The sequence below is a fragment of the Pongo abelii genome, chromosome 16 (assembly GCF_028885655.2).
Source record: "Pongo abelii isolate AG06213 chromosome 16, NHGRI_mPonAbe1-v2.0_pri, whole genome shotgun sequence".
Lineage (NCBI taxonomy): Eukaryota > Metazoa > Chordata > Mammalia > Primates > Hominidae > Pongo > Pongo abelii.
This window is the reverse complement of record NC_072001.2, coordinates 53,304,370-53,323,552: the sequence shown is the minus strand read 5'-3', so window position 1 is coordinate 53,323,552 and position 19,183 is coordinate 53,304,370. Positions and strand designations below refer to the sequence as shown.

Here is a 19,183-nt window from a genome sequence, read left to right as displayed (position 1 = left end):
CTGCCCGTCTTGGCCTCCCAAAGTTCTGGGATTACAGCTGTGGGCCACTGTGCCCAGCCAGAAGCTTGTAATACAGGTTTCTACAAATAAGTAAGCATTGCTGCCTGGGAAAGCTATGCATTTGTTTCTTCATTAATTCATAAATCACTTTGTGGAGAAGGGGGATGCATTTAGAGCAGTTACTTTATGCCAGGGATTTTCACATACATTATCTCCAACTCCCCACAACAACATTATGAGATAAGCACTATTATCCTAAATTTATAGATAAGGAAAATGATGCTCAGAGTGCTTTAGTGACTTATTCAATATCATGGAGCTGACGAGTGACAGAATCAAACTTGAAAGCAATTATGTGTGAGTTTAAAACATAAGCTCTTTTCCACCTTGTCATGCAACACACTTAGAACATTTCTGGAGAAAAGACTGGAGAAACCTTGAATCATAACCTGCCAGAACAAAGGGTCAAGCTTGCACCAAATATGTATTGAGGAAATCCTTAAGGAACAAAAATCAACTTGCCAAGTTTCATCTTGAGCACCAGGGTAATGCCTGCTTCCCAAAAAAGCTAGGGTTAATGTACATTTCCAGAAGGGATGGAGAAAAGATAGCAGTTATGATTGTGGGAAAAGGGAATGGGAGCTACAGGATTTATAGCTGGGTATCAGAAACTTCAAAACAGATTGGAAATCAACAGAAACTCACTCTAACGGAATACACATTGAAGGGGACACCTTTGGATCTGAAGTATACTGGGCCCTAGATATGTTCTATTCAGTTCAGCTAAGTAACATTAAGTATTCTGGGGACTGTGGCAGGTGTGAGGAATGCAAAGAAACTAATGGCTTCTGCCTTTAAGACACTGAGTCTTGCATAGCAGTCTGTTGGTGGGAATAGGAGACAGGGTGCCAGGTTCGAGTCTTTTCTAAAAGGCCCTGGAAAACCCAGAGTGATCTCATCCCAGAGGCAGGATAGAAGGGAATCCATGGGTTATTAACAGCAGGCAGGCCAAAAGTTTCAGTTTACCTAACACTAGGCTTGATTATCAGTAATCTTCTTCTTTTATTCAAAGGTAGCACAATATATACACTTTCTGCACCTTCCTTTTTAATCTATCATTAAGTTTATATTAAGCAGAAAATATTTCCCTATGAGTACTTATCAATGTTCCTTATATTTTTTCCTAGGTTGTTAATCTGTCCCTTGACTTGTCTATTTTTTTTGAGGGGGGGGTCATGCAGATTTTTTTTGTTTTTTGAGACCAAGTGTCACTCTGTCACTAGGCTGGAGTGCAGTGGTGTGATCTTGGCTCACTGCAACCTCCGCCTCCCAGGTTCAAGGGATTCTCCTGCCTCAGCCTCCTGAGTAGCTGGGACTACAGGCGCACACCACCACACCCAGCTAATTTTTTTTTGTATTTTTGGTAGAGACGGGGTTTCACTGTGTTGGCCAGGATGGTCTCAATCTCTTGATCTCATGATCCGGCCCACCTCGGCCTCCCAAAGTGCTGGGATTACAGGCGTGAGCCACCGTGCCCTGCCTGTTTTTGATTTTTACATAGTTGATTTCATCAATTTTTTCAATGACTTCTGATTTGAGTCAGAATCAACAATAGTATAGCTTCTTCAGTGATATTGCTTTTTTTTTTTCCTAGACGGAGTCTTGCTCTGTAGCCGAGGCTGGAGTGCAGTGGTGCAATCTCAGCTCACTGCAACCTTCGCCTCCCGGGTCCCAGTTCAATTCTCCTGCCTCAGCCTCCCGAGTAGCTGCGATTACAGGCACACGCCACCATGCCCAGCTAATTTTTGTATTTTTAGTAGAGACGGGGTTCCATCCCGTTGGCCATGCTGGTCTTTAACTCCTGACCTCGTGATCCGCCTGCCTCAGCCTCCCAAAGTGCTGGGATTACAGGCATGAGCCACCGCTCCCGGCCGACCCTGTGTTGTCTGGTCAAAGGGTATCTCTGTGGGTAAAACTGGAGTCTGTACTTTTGTTGTCATTAACTCTCTCTCGCCTGGAGATGCAGAAAGCTAGAGGCAGGGAAAGTGTACCATACAGCTGCAAGTCTATCTCACATAAGCAACTCTATGGGCTAGTCAGCAAAGGGCTGCTTTAAGCATAGTTGGGTCTAGATTTGCCTAAGTATGGTGACTTTTTTTCTGAGGTAGGGCAAGTCAGAAGGAATTAAGGGAGTATAATTACCCAGAACTCATGTTAAGACCTCAACAGGTGGATCCTTTCTTGGGTCTCTAACCACAAGTGCTCACAAAATCTGGTCTCTTCACACACTTCAGGGTGAGAATTTAGTTAACCTCTGCTACACTATATGTAATTCATAAAGCTCCACTATTACAATCAGTTTGGGCATAGGGATTGTCCCAAGCTTCCCTATATTGCAAACTTGGAATGTCCTTGAGAAGAATGAGAAAGCAATGACTGAATGGCTGGGGTGGCTGCTCAGTGTTGGGAATGTTTGTACCTTGCATTTATTCTATCTCCTGAGCTGCTGAGCTGTACAGACATGCCTTCTAATTGAGAAGATGTATAACACGTAGACAGGAAGGAAGACAAAGACAAGTGCGTTGCGATTGAGTTCTTCGTTTATGTTCTGAAAGTGAGACAAGACCCAGTATACTGAACAGTAATCAGCACAAATACAGTAAATAGCAGTCAAACAAATTCTTGAAGAACCAAAATTTCATGAGTTGGGTCTAGAATTTTGCCAGTTCACTGTTCCATGGCTTCCTTATGGTGTAGTACACCTTAGGTCCTGCCTACTGACTCTAGCTGCTTTAACAGGAAAGAAGAGGACAAAGACCCCAAAAATATTCCCTGAATTTTATTGTACACGTTGTGCCAGGCTTTCACTCCTAGAAGAAAACAGCACGGGAAAAAACAGTCAGGCATGTCTGAGAAGCAGCATGGTACAGTAGAAACAAAACATGAGTTTCCAGGTGGAAGACCAAATGGGGGAGAAGTTATAATTTTGCTGTTTTCATTTTTTTTAGATGGAGTCTCACTCTGTCACCCAGGCTGGAGTGCAGTGACACAATCTCGGCCCACTGCAACCTCCACCTCCCGGGTTCAAACGATTCTCCTCCCTCAACCTCCTGAGTAGTTGGTATTACAGGCACCTGCCATCATGCCTGGCTAATTTTTGTATTTTTAGTAGAGATGGGGTTTCACTATGTTGGCTAGGCTGGGCTTGAACTCCTGACTTCAGGTGATCCACCCACCTCAGCCTCTCAAAGTGCTGGGATTACAGGCATGAGGCACCGCACCTGACCGATTTTGCTATTCTCGACCTGCATATTACTTATCTTGAATCTACATTTCCTCATTTGTAAAATCAGGGGTAACACCTACCTTGCAGAGATTAAATGAGAAATCTACAAGAAAGCATTTAATAGTTGATGAATAAATGCGTAAGTGGAGTCAAATGTGTAGTAACATCCAGTATTTTAATATTTATGCTTGATAAGTCATTTAAGTTGAAGACTCTTTATGTATTAATTTCAGCAAGTAACATAACCACACAGAATAGACAATGAAAGCATAATTATAGTCATTATACAATTATAATTTAATAAAAAATGTCAACATATACAGAAGTATAAAGAACATGTATCTATCATGCAGCTTCTACAATTATCATTCCAACTCCTCGTTTCTTTGATATTGTCAACAATTTACACCCTGCCCCAATTCCAGATTATTTGGAAACAAGTCCCAGATATTAATATAATTTCCTCTTCAATATTTCAGTGTGCCTAAGAGATTCTTGTTTAAAAAAACATTTTTTTTGAGGGGCACAGGGTCTCTCTCTGTCACCCAGGCTGGAGTGTAATGGTGCGATCTTGGCTCACTGCAACCTCTGCCTCCCAGGCTCAAGCAGTTCTCCTGGTTCAGCCTCCCAAGTAGCTAGGACTACAGGCGCACACCACTGCTCCAGGCTTGTGTACTCTTTTAGAGATGGGGTTTCACCATGTTAGCCAGGCTGGACTCAAACTTCTGAGCTCAGGTGATCCGCCCACCTTGGCCTCACAAAGTGCTGGGATTACAGGCAGAAGCCAGGGTGCCAAGCGTTGTTTTAAAATTTAATCTTTATGCTCTGAATGGAAAGGCTATAAATGGAGTTCAATAAAAGGAAAAAACATTTAAAAAATAGAATTTCTTTCTTTCTTCTTTTTAAGATGGAGTCTTGCTCTGTTGCCCAAGCTGGAGTGCAGTGGTGCGATCTCAGCTCACTGCAGCCTCCCCTGGGTTCAAGTGATCCTCCTGCCTTAGCCTCCCAAGTACCTGGGATTACAAGCGTGCACCACCAGGCCTGGCTAATTTTTTGTATTTTTAGTAGAGATGGGGTTTCGCTGTGTTGGCCAGGCTGGTCTGGAACTCCTGGCCTCAAGTGATCCATCTGCCTCGGCCTCCCAAAGTGCTGGGATTACAGGTGTGAGCGACTGTATCCAGACAAAAATAAAATTTAATCATAACATCATTCTAATAATAAAACATCATAGCCAAACAAAATTAATGATTCTTTGGTATCATTAAATATCCAGTTAATCCCACATTTAATACCACTCACAGCCCATTATTACTTTTGTTATATTATCACAGCCAGTTCCAAAATTTATAGCCCATTAAGTGTACGAGTTTACACCTGCATTTATATTATCTCTGATTTTTTTTTTTTTTTTTTTTTGAGACAGAGTCTCACTCTGTTGCCCCAGGTTGGAATGCAGTGGTGTGATCTTGGCTCACTGCAACCTCCACCTCCCGTGTTCAAGCAATTCTCTTGTGCCTCAGCCTCTTGAGTAGCTGGGATTACAGGCACACACCATCACGTCCAGCTAATCTTTTGTATCTTTAGTAGAGATAGGCTTTCGCCATGTTGCCCAGGCTGGTCTTGAACTCCTGGCCTCAAGGGATCCACCTGCCTTGGCCTCCCAAAGTGCTGGGATTATAGGCATGAGCCACTATGCCCAGCCTCTGATTTCTTTTTTTGAGGCAGAGTCTTGCTCTGTTGCCCTGGCTGGAGTGCAGTGACACGATCTTGGCTCACTGCAACCTCCACCTCCCAGGTTCAAGCAATTCTCCTGACTCAGCACCCAAGTAGCTAGGATTACAGGCGTGCACCAGCACGCCCGGCTAATTTTTGTATTTTTAGTAGAGACGGGGTTTCACTATGTTGGCCAGGCTGGTTTCTAACTCCCGACATCTGGTGATCTGTCTGCCTGGGCCTCCCAAAGTGCTGGGATTACAGGCGTGAGCCACCTTGCCCGGCAAGCAGCCTCTGATTTCAATTCAAGAGACAGAAGAGGATCCCAAATTCCAAGCAACTCCCAAGATGCAAATCAAAATATGGAAATGTTAAACAAATTGAAGGATTTCCCAATAGTTACCTGCAACACCTAAAGGTCACTGTTTCCAAATGGCGCAAGAACTACACAAACAATATGTTGGTTGCTGTTAAATTCAAGGACAGGACACTATTAACAGTTATAACATTTTTTGTACGGACCTTTATGAATCTGTGGGAAACTAGAGACACGTTGTCTTAGCTCAGGATGCCATAAAACTACCATGGGCTTAAATAATAGGAATTTATTTCTCATAGTTCTGGAGCATGGGAAGTCCAAGATCAAGGTGCCAGCCAATTTGGTTCCTGGTGGGGGCTCCCTTTCTGGTTTGCAAGTGGCCGTCTCACTGTATTCTTATATGGCTTTTCCTCTGCTCTTGAGGAGGAAGATTTCTCTCTTCTTCTAACGCCACTAATCCCATAATGAGGGCCCTACTGTCATGACCTATCTAACCCATATTACCTCCAAAGGCCCCATCTCCAGATACTATCACATTGGACTCCAAATATTTATTTATTTATTTATTATGGGACTCCAAATATTTATTTTTTTGAGATGGAATCTCGCATTGTTGCCCAGGCTGGAGTGTACTGATGCGATCTCAGCTCACCATAACCTCCGCCTCCCAGGTTCAAAGCGATTCTCCTGCCTCAGCCTCCCCAGTAGCTGGGACTACAGGCGTGTGCCACCATGCCTGGCTAATTTTTGTATTTTCAGTAGAGACAGGGTTTCACTATGTTGGCCAGGCTGGTCTTGAACTCCTGACTTTGTGATCCACCCGCCTTGGCCTCCCAAAGTGCTGGGATTACAGGTGTTAGCCACCGTGCCCAGCCCTCCATATTTTTTTTTTGGAGACAGAGTTTCCCTCTGTCCAGAGGTGAAGTACAATGGCATGATCTCGGCTCAGTGCAACCTCCACCCCCTGGGTTCAAGAGATTCTCTTGCCTCAGCCTCCTGAGTAGCAGGGATTACAGCTGCTCACCAACATGTCCTAGTAATTTTTGCATTTTTAGTAGAGACGAGGTTTTGCCACGTTGGCCAGGCTGGTCTCAAAACTCCTGACCTCAGGTGATTCACCCACCTCGGCCTCCTAGTGCTGGGATTACAGGCATGAGCCACCGCAATTGGCAATTTTTTTTTTTTCTTGAGACAAGGTCTTGCTCTGTCACCCAAGCTGGCATAATCATGGCTCATTGCAGTCTCAAACTTCTGGGCTCATGCAAGCCTCCTGAGTAGCTGGGACTACAGGTGTGTGCCACCACGCCTGGCTAATTAAAAAAATTTTTTTTTTGTAGAGATGGGGTCTCACTATGTTGTCCAGGCTGGTCCTGAACTCCCGGACTCAAGAAATCCTCCCACTTAGGCCTCCCAAAGTGTTAGGTTTACAGGTGTGAGTTACCATGTCTGGCTTCCAAAATATGAAGTTTGGGAGGACATAAACATTTAGTCTATAACATATATTAAGTTGGTACACTACAAAGTGAGCAAAGGTATATACATCCAAATAGCTGGGAAAAGGTGAGAGCATTAAGGACAAGCAAACATGTGAATGTTTCTAGCCATTTGCCAGATTTACCTATGAGCTTAACAATGAAGCTAGAGCTGAACCAAGTTACTGCTTTCTGACTAAAGAGATGTCTTCGTAAGCAGTAATGTGAGGTAATCCATAAAGAGGATAACTTAGTCATAAAGGAGAAAAGCAAGAGAAACAGAGAATTAGCAGGATCTTTTTTTTAAAAAAAACATGAAAAATGAATGAATTCATGAAAACGGCAAAACATATTTTTACCATTTCCGATATATACAGTGACAAGTTCTTTTGATACCATGCCCTAGACTGTGTATTACCCATATATTCAGCAGTTATCTCAACAGGTATCATGACATTTTCAAAACCAAAAACTGAAAATTTTTTTTTTTTTTTTTTTTAGATGGAGTCTCGCTCTGTTGTCCAGGCTGGAGTGTGATGGCACTATCTTGGCTCACTGCAAACTCTGCCTCCCGGGTTCAAGCAATTCTCCTGCCTCAGCCTCCTGAGTAGCTGAGATTACAGGCGCCCACCACCATGCTTGGCTTATTTTTTGTATTTTTAGTAGAGACAGGTTTCACCATGTTGGCCAGGCTGGTCTTGAACTCCTGACCTCAGGTAATCTGCCTGCCTTTGGCTTCCCAAAGTGCTGGGATCCAAAATAGTTTTAATTAACTTTAACTGAGGAATAGATATCACCTAGTTGGTTTTTTTTTGGAAGGAAAAAAGTGATACCAAAATATCTTAACACTCATAAGGAGTCAAAAATCCAAAACCATTTAGAAATTATTGATTTTTTTAAAAGCCTTGAGTGGCTGAGTGCGGTGGCTCATGCCTTTAATCCCAGCCCTTTGGGAGGCTGAGGTGGGCAGATCACCAGAGGTCAGGTGTTCCAGACCAGCCTGTCTAACATGGCAAAACCCCATCTCTACTAAAAAATACAAAAATTAGCCCGGTGTGGTAGAGCACAACTGTACTCTCAGCTACTCAGGAGGTGCACGCCAACATGTCCGGTGGAAGGATGGCTTGAGCCTAGGAATTTGATGCTGCAGCGAGCTGTGACTGTGCCACTGTACTCCAGCTGGGGTACACAGTGAGAGACACTACCTCTAAATAAATAACCTTAAGTGTTTTTTCCAAAGATACTGCTTATGACTTTCAAGAGATATACAGAGCGGTGGGTGCGGTGGCTCACGCCTATAATCCTAGCACTTTAGAAGGCTGAGGCAGGTGATCACTTGAAGTCTGGAGTTTGAGGCCAGCCTGGCCAACATGGTAAAACCCCGTCTCTACTAAAAATACAAAAATTAGCCAGGTGTGGTGGTGGGCGCCTGTAATCCCAGCTACTTGGGAGGCTGAGCCTGGAGAATCTCTTGAACCCAGGAGGCGGAGGCTGCACTGAGCAGAGATCATACCACTATACTCCAGCCTGGGTAACAGAGCGAGACTGACTCAAAAAAGAGGTATAGTCACTTAAATTTGTGTAGATCAGGCACTATTAGCACAGTTTTCCAGATAGTACTGATTACTTAAACATGTCAAAATAATAATTACTAGTATTTGAGTCCTTACTTTTCTAAGCACTTTATATTTATTTAATCCTCTCAAATACAAGGTAGATTCTATCATATTCCCCATTTTATAGGGGGGAAGTGAAGTACAGAGATTATGCAACTTCCAAGCACTTGGGCCTCAAAGATTAAGATGCTCTAGAAATCATGATTTGTAAAATGAATAAAAAGTTTGTCAAGTCAGAGACCCACATGCCACATCTCTTTTCCTCCTCCTGTTACTTTTACTCCAAGTAACTCAGATAATTATTCCTGAAAATCTTTCTTGACACCCTGATAAAAATCCCCAGTTTAGGTGGAATTCACAGCCCAATATCCCTTTCTCCCTCCCTGTACCACCTCAGCACTGAAGCAAGATTAATCAAAAATCTTTTTTTTTTCTTGAGTCTTACTCTGTAGCCCAGGCTGGTGCAGTGGTGTGATCCTGGCTCACTGCAGCCTCAACCTCCTGGCCTCCAGCAATCCTCCCACCTCAGGATGAGCAGCCGTCACTACAGGCAGCACCACCATGCCCAACTAATTTTTGTATTTTTTTGTAGAGATGGAATTTTGCTCTATTGCCCAGGTTGGTCAAAAATCATTTTCAGTTCCTGTATCAGGGAACTTTTTAACAAAATTAGTGATTTCTTCCTCCTTACCATGTTAATTTTCTGCAACTCAAACAAAGGCTGAAGGATCGTTTTAGATTCTGCTAAGCTTGCACATTTGCCCAAAAAAAGGGTGGGTGGAGCTGTTTGTAGTCATTCCTGGTTCTTCTCCAGGTTTGCTGGTCATTCGACAACCTAAGCAACTATGTTTTTACTAGTTGTAGGTGTGTAGCTGCAGGAACAGCAGCAAAAAAATTCTATATCCTGAACAAATTCTGTCAAATGAACCCCATTTCTCTCAGTTTAACCAAATGATATCGTTACTGTTCCTGAAAATATTAAGACTTGAAATAATCTGCCCTTCAAAAGCTGGTAGGTAAAAATCCAAAAACTTGGCAGCACTCTAATCCATCAGCAATGCTGGGGTGAAAACATTTGGTACATAGAGGGCAAATTAAAAATACGTATATGCCTTTTTGCAGAGCAATTCCACCTGTGTAAACTGAGATGAGACATATTTAAATATACAAGGAAAGATGTACATCCAAGGATAATCATTCAAGCACTAGAGTACAAAAGAAACTCAATGTCCCCAAACTGGGTCATAACTAAATAATGTGCAGTGGTTAAGAAAAAATGTCGCCTTTTTGCACTGAGATGGAAAAGCCATCTCAAGTCCAATGTGCAGAAGGGTTTGTACGGTATTTTCTCTTATATAAAAATGGGGGAGGGGGAATAAGAACATTTATTCTTACATATATATGCATGAAAAAATGTGTATGTGGAAAAATATACAAGAGGCTGGGCACTTTGATTCATACCTGTAACTCCACTTTGGGAGGCCGAGGCAAGCGGACCACCTGAGGTCAGGAGTTCGAGACCAGCCTGACCAACATGGTGAAACCCCATCTCTACTAAAAATATAAAAATTAGCCGGATGTGGTAGCGTGCGCCTGTAGTCCCAGCTACTTGGGAGGCTGAGGCAGGAGAATTGCTTGAACTCGGGAGGCGGAGGTTGCAGTGACCCAATATCACACCACTGCACTCCAGCCTGGGCAATAGATCGAGACTATGTCTCAAAAAAAAAAAAAAAAAAAGAATATGCAAGAAACAAAAAGTAGAGGTTACTTCAGTAGTGGTAACTGGATGGGTGGAAGTGATGATTAAAAAATTTTTTTTGAACCAGTGAATGGCTTATCTATTCAAATAATTTTAAAAAATTGGCTAGAAGCTCTAATCAACCAACCAACAACTATTAAATGCCTGCTTGTCTTAAAATAGAGTCTACAGGCTAGGTAGCCCAAATGCAACCTTAACTCTGAGATACAAAATATAAGGTTGAATGAGCGGCTGTGCCTAACCAATTTCTGGAAATCAAAACTCTTGGTGCCTCTGGGGAATTCTGGTATCAGTGACTTGGCCCAGGAATTTCACTTGCTTATTGGTGGTCTTCTCTAGAACTCAGACAGAGCAGGGAGACAAATGGAGATAGGGTGAGATGCTCACCCAACCAAGTGAAAAATTTTCAGCAGTGTGTCTGCCAAAAATCCACACATTATTCATCTGCAAACCTAAAAACAGGTAGGAAGGAACCAGTAATTGTTTTATGGTACAGAATTTTTATAACTTTTTCTTTAATGTTATAATGCTATTTGTATGGTAAATGAGTTTAATAAATCTGGTAGGAAAAAGTCTTCCTCATTGATTACAGTAGTTTATACATTTTAAGGAGATACTGATGCTTTTCAAAAGGCATGTGTTCATCACCAGTAGAAGTTATCTTTCATTCCAAGTATTAATGACCTTTGATTGGCAAAACCATCTTGATCTTTTCTCTTAGAATTTCAGGTGACTAAAACTGCACTGTAAACACAGCGAACAAAATTAAATAACACTGCAGTGTTTCCCAATGTGCAGGATCCATACCACTGGTGATAATCAACATGGTTCTAGGCAGTACACGAACAAAGCAGTAAATAACATTGAATCACACGGCAAGAAAGTTATTCCTGTTTACAGGCCAGGCGTGGTGGTTAATGTCTGTAATCCCAACACTTTGGGAGGTCAAGGTGGGTGTCTCGCTTGAGCTCAGGAGTTCAAGACTAGCCTGGGCAACATGGCAAAACCCCATCTCTACCAGAAATACACAGAATTAGCCAGGCATGGTGGCTGCGCTTGTAGTTCCAGCTGCTAAGGAGGCTGAGGTGGGAGAATCACCTGAGCATGGGAAATCGAGGCTGCAGTGAGCCGAGATCTTGCCACTGCACGCCAGCCTGGGCAACAGAGTAAGACCGTGTCTCAGAGAAAAAAAAAGCTATTCTTCATTCAGGCCTTGAGATTTGAAGCGCTTGGTTGGCAAGAGTATCTAGCTAGAATTTAATACCTGGTTTGTTTTCATTATACTAATTTTTACATTTACTATCTTGACTTTTTTCCCCCTTATTGACAGGCATTTACATTTGTCTGCATTACCCACATTCACAGAAGCGTTAAGACAGGAGTGCAGGGTGCTGCTATGTTATGGGAACCCCTTAGTCAAAAAACACAAAAATCCAATGGTCTTTTCCCAGGGCTTATCTTTCCTTGACCTAAATTCTCTCCATGGTCTTCTGTAACACACACTTACCATCTCCAGGAATGGTGTAGTACACCGAATAAACTGGAGTCAAGCTGGTTTTGAATGCTGGTTCTTTTTACTGCTTTTTGAGTCTACAAAGTCAGTCTATCAAATGAGGCTAAAATTGGCTACCTTGGAAATGGAAAGGAATAAATCAGATAGTAAATGTAGAACAGCTGGCATACAGTTTAACAGATGCTCAATAAATGCTGATTTGCTTTCCTCCTTCACTTCTCCTTCTCTGTCCTTCAGTACTTTTCTCAACATTGTCTCTCACTGGTTTCCTTCACTCTCATGGCTTTATTACCCTTCTATGGATGGGTAACTTCTAATTTTCTATCACTAATTCTGACCTTTTTTCAGAGTACCAAACCTTAGCTTTTGTGTCTGTTTAATAATTCTACCTTGATATTCTGGCATCATCTTCAACTCAATCCATATAAAATTTCTCTTTCTACAAAAAACTTGAAGGCAGTGGGGGTAAGGTGAGAGAGTCACAGGAGTTGGAGTGAGGAGCCACAAGTTCTTTTTTTTTGTCCACATCATGGCATTTTTTTAAATAAGTTCACTGGTTTTTAGTCTATGTTCTACCTACTCTAATCACCTGAACATGTTTCCTAGCTTAATTTCATGTTTTTCGTCTGTGATAGGGTGATAAAATGAACATTTTCTGTGTTTATAACTTTTTGCAAGCTTAAAAAATGCCATATAAAATTGCTATTGACATCTGATTCAACATGGTGGGATGAGGGAAGGAGTTAAGGATGAGATTTTAAGCCTGAGTTCTGCAGTGTCTTTTGCATCTGTCTCGCCTTTCCTTCACCATTGTCATTCCCCAGAACTCAGGCCTATCTTATCTTTCACATTTGTGATGCATTTACAGAAAAATTGGCTCAGTCAGGGAAGTAATAGTTGGTAGTGTGTATCTAGCATTGCTCACGAGTTTTAAAAATAACCATGAAATATATAATATACATACTGAAAGTACATTTTTCTCCAAAACACCTACTTCTCAATAAATCATAGAGTAAACACTCATGTAATCCCAGTGTCTTAGAATGTTAGGCTTATTTGGCTCACGGTTTTGCAGGCTGTACAAGAAGCATGGTAGCAGTATCTGCTTCCAGTGAAGGCTTCAGGCTGCTTATGGTGGAAGGCAGACAGGAGATGACATATGCAGAGATCACATAGCGAGAGAAAGGAGAGAGGAGGTGCCAGTCTCTTAATGAACTCACTCCTTACAGAATACAAAGCCACTCATGAGAAATCCACTCCCACAACCCTTCCCACCAGGCCTCACCTCCAACACTGGGGATCAAATTTTAACATGAGACTTGGTAGGGTCAGGCAAACCAAACTCAAGCCACAGCACCCTACTTAGGAACAGAACATCAACAGCACTCCAGAAGCACCTATTACCTCCCAAGCACTACTCCCTGCAAAACTATTTCTTTTCTTTATACTTTTACTACCTAAACATATATCCCTAAATTGCTTGTTTGTTGAACTTCCCATTTTCCAAAGTGGTTATACCAATATACATTTCCAGCAGCCGTGTAGTTTCAGTTACTCCAACTCTTGACCAACATTTGGCATTTTCTGGGTTTTCCATTTTAGCCATTCTGTTGGATGTGAGATTAAAATCTCATTTAGGTTTTAATTTGCATTTCTCTAATGATTAAATTAGTTGAGTATCTTTTACATGTTTCTCGGCCATCTACATGCCCCTTTTTTATTTTTTAAGAAACTAATATTTAGATACACTTTTTTGTGAGGTGACTGTTTAAGTTTCTGCCTTTTTTTTTTTTTTTAAGATGGAGTCTTGCTCTGTCGCCCAGGCTGGAGTGCAGTGGCACGATCTTGGCTCACTGCAACTTCTGCCTCCTGGGTTCAAGCAATTCTCCTGTCTCAGCCACCCGAGTAGTTGGGATTACAGGTACGTGCCACTACGTCCAGCTAATTTTTATATTTTTAGTAGAGACAGGGTTTTGTCATGTTGGCCAGGCTGGTCTCAAACTTCTGACCTCAGGTGATCTGCCTGCCTGGGCCTCCCAAAGTGTTTGGATTACAGGTGTGAGCCACTGCCTGGCCTCTACCCATTTTTTTATTGGATGTCTTCTTTTTTATTGATTTGTGGGAGTCTACAAATTCAAGATAGGAGCAAACAGATGTATTTCTATTGTAGACATGAATGCATTTGGCTGGGTGTGGTGGATTACACCTCTAATCCCAGCACTTTGGGAGGCTGAGGTGGGAGGATCACTTGAGCTCAGGAGTTTGAGAACAGCCTGGGCAACGTGGCAAAACAGTCTCTACAAAACATACAAAAATGAGCTGGGCACGGTGGTGTGCACCTGTAGTCCCAGCTACTCAGGAGGCTGAGGTGGGAGGATCGCTTGAGCCCAGGTTGAGGCTGCAGTGAGCTGAGATCACATCACGGCCTTCCAGCCTGCATGGGCAACAAGGTGAGACCTTATTCCCTCCACCTCCCCAAAAGAAGAAATGAATTCATTTGTTTGATGCTATTAGAATACCAGTAACTCCCCTTATTTTGGCCCCAAATTCACAAATGAACCCTCCAAAAGGTAATGCAGTTAACTTCATGCGTTCTCTTTAAACAATGTACTGAGTCTTTATGCCAGGGAATTTGGAATTAACAGATACAGTACAGGTCTCTCATTTCAAAGTAGTATTCCTAATCATGAAGGAAATGAGAGACCTATACTGGAATCCTGCCTTTAACACCTTTGAGGATGGTGAATTTAGGTAAGTTATTCAACCTATTTTAGCCTCAGTTTCTTCACTGGAAAAATGGGGCAAACAATACTTATTTTACAGAGTTGTGAGGATTAAATGAGACAATATATATAATAGGCTTTGCACAGTGGCTGGCATACAGGAAACGTTTAATATATGGTAGCTACTATAAACTCGGTTATTTCCATGTAGCTTTCCATGTCTACATGGAGGGAGAAAATGAGCAGATGTCCATTACAATTTAGCTATTACAGTTTTCACTCTAAAGTAAAAAAGGCATTTAGATTTACATGTCTTCTGGGAGTTTGGTTTTTCTGACTCCCTTCATCTGTGAGACCATAGGTACTTTCATGTAATATGATAAAAATTATTAGAAAAAGAAAAAAACGGCTGGGTGTAGTGGCTCACACCTGTAATCCCAGCACTTTGGGAGGCCAAGGCAGGCAGATCACCTGAGGTTGGGAGTTGGAGACCAGCCTGACCAACACGGAGAAACCCCCGTCTCTACTAAAAATACAAAATTAGCAGGGTATGGTGGTGCATGCTTGTAATCCCAGCTACTTAGGAGGCTGAGGTAGGAGTATCGCTTCAACTCGGGAGGCAGAGGTTGCGGTGAGCCAAGATCACACCATTGCACTCCAGCCTGGGCAATAAGAGCGAAATTCTGTCTCAAAAAAGAAAAGAAAAAAACTAAAAAGGAAAAAAAGGCCGGGCACGGTGGCTTACGTCTGTAATCCCAGCACTTTGGGAGGCCGAGGCAGGCGGATCACAAGGTCAGGCGATCAAGACCATCCTGGCCAACATGGTGAAGCTCCGTCTCTACTGAAAATACAAAAATTAGCTGGATGTGGTGGCGCACACCTGTAATCCCAGCTATTCGGGAGGCTGAGGCAGGAGAATCGCTTGAACCCAGGAGGCAGAGGTTGCAGTGAGCCGAGACTGCACCACTGCACTCCAGCCTGGCGACAATGCAAGACTCCCATCTCAACCACAAAAAACAAACAAAAAAAGGGAAATAAAGATATATGCAAAGTACAATCCCTCAAATTTTTATTAGACCCACAGAAATAAAATTAGTCTGTTAAATTGCTGTAAGTTTTTAAATTCTTACTTTCTGTAAATGCCTTGTCATGGATGTGTAACAAAGGGCTTACAGACTGGCACTGCCTTGTGAACACTTTTGGTGAGACTGCTTTAGAGCGCTGACAAAAATCAGACTTTGAATCCACAGGGCTGAAGTCAAAGCAACTGAAGGGTGTCCTGACTCACCAGCTGGCCACCTAGTGGTCTCTTTCTAGTCATAAGCACAACATTGTGTCACTCCTTAGTTCAAAAACCATCCATTATTCTGCCTGACTCAAGGGTAAAATCTCAGTCCTTTAATCTGACATCCAAGACCTTCCAGAGCTGGTTCTAAACAACTTTTTAAGTCTGACTTTCCACTATCCTCTATTTCACTAGACTGCATTGTCCAATATGGTAACAACTTGTCCCACTTGAAATGCAGGAAGTGAAATGAGGTTAATTTAGGAACCGAATTCATAATCCTAACTTTAATTTAAAATAAAATTTAAAAATATACACGATTCGATTACCGTAAAACTTGTAAGTATGCTTGGAACGACTTGGGTATGTGAATCTATTTTTTCAGCTGGAAATTTTACGAAATCAAGTACTGAGATATGCTATAAGTATAAAATACACACCAGATTTCAAATGCTTAGCTATGAGAAAGATAATGTAAAATATTTTTAATATTTAGTAATTTTCTATGTTGATCACATGTGAAATAATATTTGGATATTAGGTTAAATAAAAGGCGTAATCAAAATTAATTCCACCTAGACAACATGCCCCAAACCTAGGCATCACTATTGATTCCTCCCTTTCCTCATTTAATTGGTAAGCAAGATAGGTCAGCTTTTTGGATCCAACCACTTTCCTCATCTCTACTGCTACTATCCTAGTCCACGATACTCCATTTCCTTTTTTTTTTTGAGACGGAGTCTCGCTCTGTCGCCCAGGCTGGAGTGCAGTGGTGCGATCTCGGCTCACTGTAAGCCCTGCCTCCCGGGTTCACGCCATTATCCTGCCTCAGCCTCCCGAGTAGCTGGGACTACAGGTGCCTGCCACCACGCCCGGCTAATTTTTTTTTTAAATTTTTTATTTTGAATAGAGACGGGGTTTCACCGTGTTAGCCAGGATGGTCTCCATCTCCTGACCTCTTGACCCTCCTACCTCGGCCTCCCAAAGTGCTGGGATTACAGGCGTGAGCCACCGCGCCCGGCCAGATACTTCATTTCTTAAATCCTTCAATGGCTTCCAGTGCACTTCACCTTCTTATTGAGGCTGAAGACTTCACCTCCTATCATTCCTTCTTTTGGTCACTAGATTTCGGATACACTGACCTTGCTGTTCCCTAAACACAACAAACTTTTCACCTTAGGGCCTTTGCCCAGCTATCCCTTTGGTCTCACACTGTTCTTGTCCTTTCTAATACCTTCTCAGTGAGGCCATCTCTGATCAACCAACCACCAAAAGTTTGCTCTCTTTTCCCCAGAGTAACACTTTATCCAATCAGCCTTTACTTTTCTTCACAAACTCTTTTTTCTGAGACGGAGTCTCGTTCCGTCGCCCAGTCGCCCAGGGCTGGAGTGCAGTGGTGCGATCTCGGCTCACTGCAGCCTCTGTGTCCTGGGTTCAAGCTATTCTCCTGCCTCAGCCTCCGGAGTAGCTGAAATTACAGGAGCGTGCCACCGTGCCCGGCTAATTTTTGTATTTTTAGTAGAGACGGGGTTTTGCCATGTTGGCCAGGCTGCTCTCTAACCCCTGAATTTAGGAGATCCACCCACCTCGGCCTCCCAAACTGCTGGGATTACTGGCATGAGCCACTGCACCCGGCCTTCTTCACGAATTTATGGGATATTCTCTCTCCTCTTATTTTTAAAACTTGTTTATACGCTGTTTCCCTCTAAAAACAGGAGTAGGAACCATTTGTTTTGCTGCTGCTTTACCTATTTCAGTGTGTAGAACAGTACCAGGCACAGAGTAGGTGCTCTTCCAACGGTGTTGAATGAATATCTAATTGCTGACTACACATACCTGCCTGGTTGGCTCACAGGCACTTCAAATTTTACATGGTCAAAATAGAGACTTCTTTCTTCCCTAACATATGTTCTCTTATTTTGTTTCTAATCTCAGTGAAGACATTACTATCCTCCTAGCTGCTCCACCAACTCACTTGGGAGTCACCTCTGACATCTATCCCCCTCAGTCATTTTCAGTTAACCAAATCTCCCAATAACCCCTTTATTTTCTTCACACCTACCTGCCACCAACTCAGTCCAAGTCATTACTGGCTCACAGCCTACTGTTTACTCCAAACTCTTCTGTTTGCCTCAAATTTTTGTGTAACAGTGATCTGTCTAAAAAGAATTCAATCCTATGATTCTTCTACTTAAAATCTTTCAATATCTTCCTCCTGGTTCTCAGAAGCTGACTTCTGCACATAGCATTCAAGGCCTTCACAAGTAGACCTCCAGCATTGTCTTCTTTACCCAACAATCTCTCTAGTGTTTGCCTCCAAACATCTGTACTTACTGCTTCTTATCTAGAAAGTCTTCTATAATACCCTTATTAAAGCTAATTGCTTCTCTAGTCCCATTCCATTTTATTCCTCCCTCTTGGTTTAGTAAGGGGTTCCTCCTTTATTTGATTCCACAGTATTAAGTAGCTTCACTCTCATCATACTGATGATGCCTATTTACTTGTCTACATTCTACAGCCTAAGATTAATGGGGGCAAGATTCTGTAACAATTAGCTGAATGTTCACTCAAATAAACAATGCTCATTCAAATAATGTTACAGAAAAACATCAGAATTTTGACAAATTTCTATTAACTGAAGAAATGAAAATATTAAATCAAAAGAAAACGTAGCCTATGGTTCCTACGCTTTTTTTCTATTTTAGGCACAATGCTTTAATAAATTACGCAAAGACTACAAACCTTTATTACATCAATTGTTACAAAAGGCTAAGTGGAGAAAGATTACTTATCTGAAGCTGCACAAAATCAGTGGGCAATATGGATTTCATTTAAGCTTGTCAATTCTCCTGGATTAAATTCTTGGCGCTGTCTCACATATTCCCAAGTCCTACATGTAGGATGCTAGAAGTTGCAGTTACTAGGTTGGGAAAGCCATGCCCAGACGCCCCTGTGAAAAACATATCAATATATTAAGTTCCTTAGCAAATCACATCTAGATTAAGTTCATAAGGCTTTTTTTTTAACTTTGCAAATCTCCAAACTTTTGCTACTTTCTTAACAAAATACAACAAAATTTTTGACAGTCCAGTCACGGAAAAGCAGATCTCTACCTCTGAGGTGGCAGTAATCCAAGCAGTTACTAGGATCTACGAAATATGAGGCATAATTAGAATGTTGGGGAAAAAATCTACAGAAATATGTATATCTTCGCCATGAACCTGACTGTTTATGAAAAAGTGGAAAAGGAACCTCACTCGTTCCCTCCCTGGTACCTTCACAGCGTCTCCCGTCCCAGTCTGCCTAGTTGATCTAGGGACACTTAAAGGTAAATCCTAGCCTCTTGGCTGTCCTTCCGTCTCCCAGGATTCTGCTAGGCCGCTCAGTTGGCAAGCTTAAACTCCAAAGATTTCGCACTCTCCGTCTCTCAACAGACATGTCACAGAGACACGAAGATTAGCACAGGAACATTAGTTTCCAAACTCCTACCCACCGCA

General features: G+C 42.2%; 1 long non-coding RNA gene across 7 annotated transcripts; it reads right to left on the bottom strand.

Annotated features, from left to right (window-relative positions):
* Positions 1–1,970: 1,970 nt before the first annotated feature.
* LOC134760206 (uncharacterized) lies at positions 1,971–19,138 on the bottom strand. Of its 7 annotated transcripts, XR_010137163.1 has the most exons (5): positions 18,962–19,138; positions 11,673–18,636; positions 6,442–7,039; positions 5,403–5,466; positions 1,980–4,457 (listed from the first exon to the last, which is right to left on the bottom strand). It is a non-coding gene; the product is annotated as an uncharacterized LOC134760206 (long non-coding RNA). The 7 variants fall into 7 exon arrangements; XR_010137161.1 differs by having other exon boundaries at positions 1,971–4,457; positions 5,403–7,039; XR_010137164.1 differs by lacking the exon at positions 5,403–5,466 and having other exon boundaries at positions 1,983–4,457.
* Between the last annotated feature and the right edge of the window lie 45 nt (positions 19,139–19,183).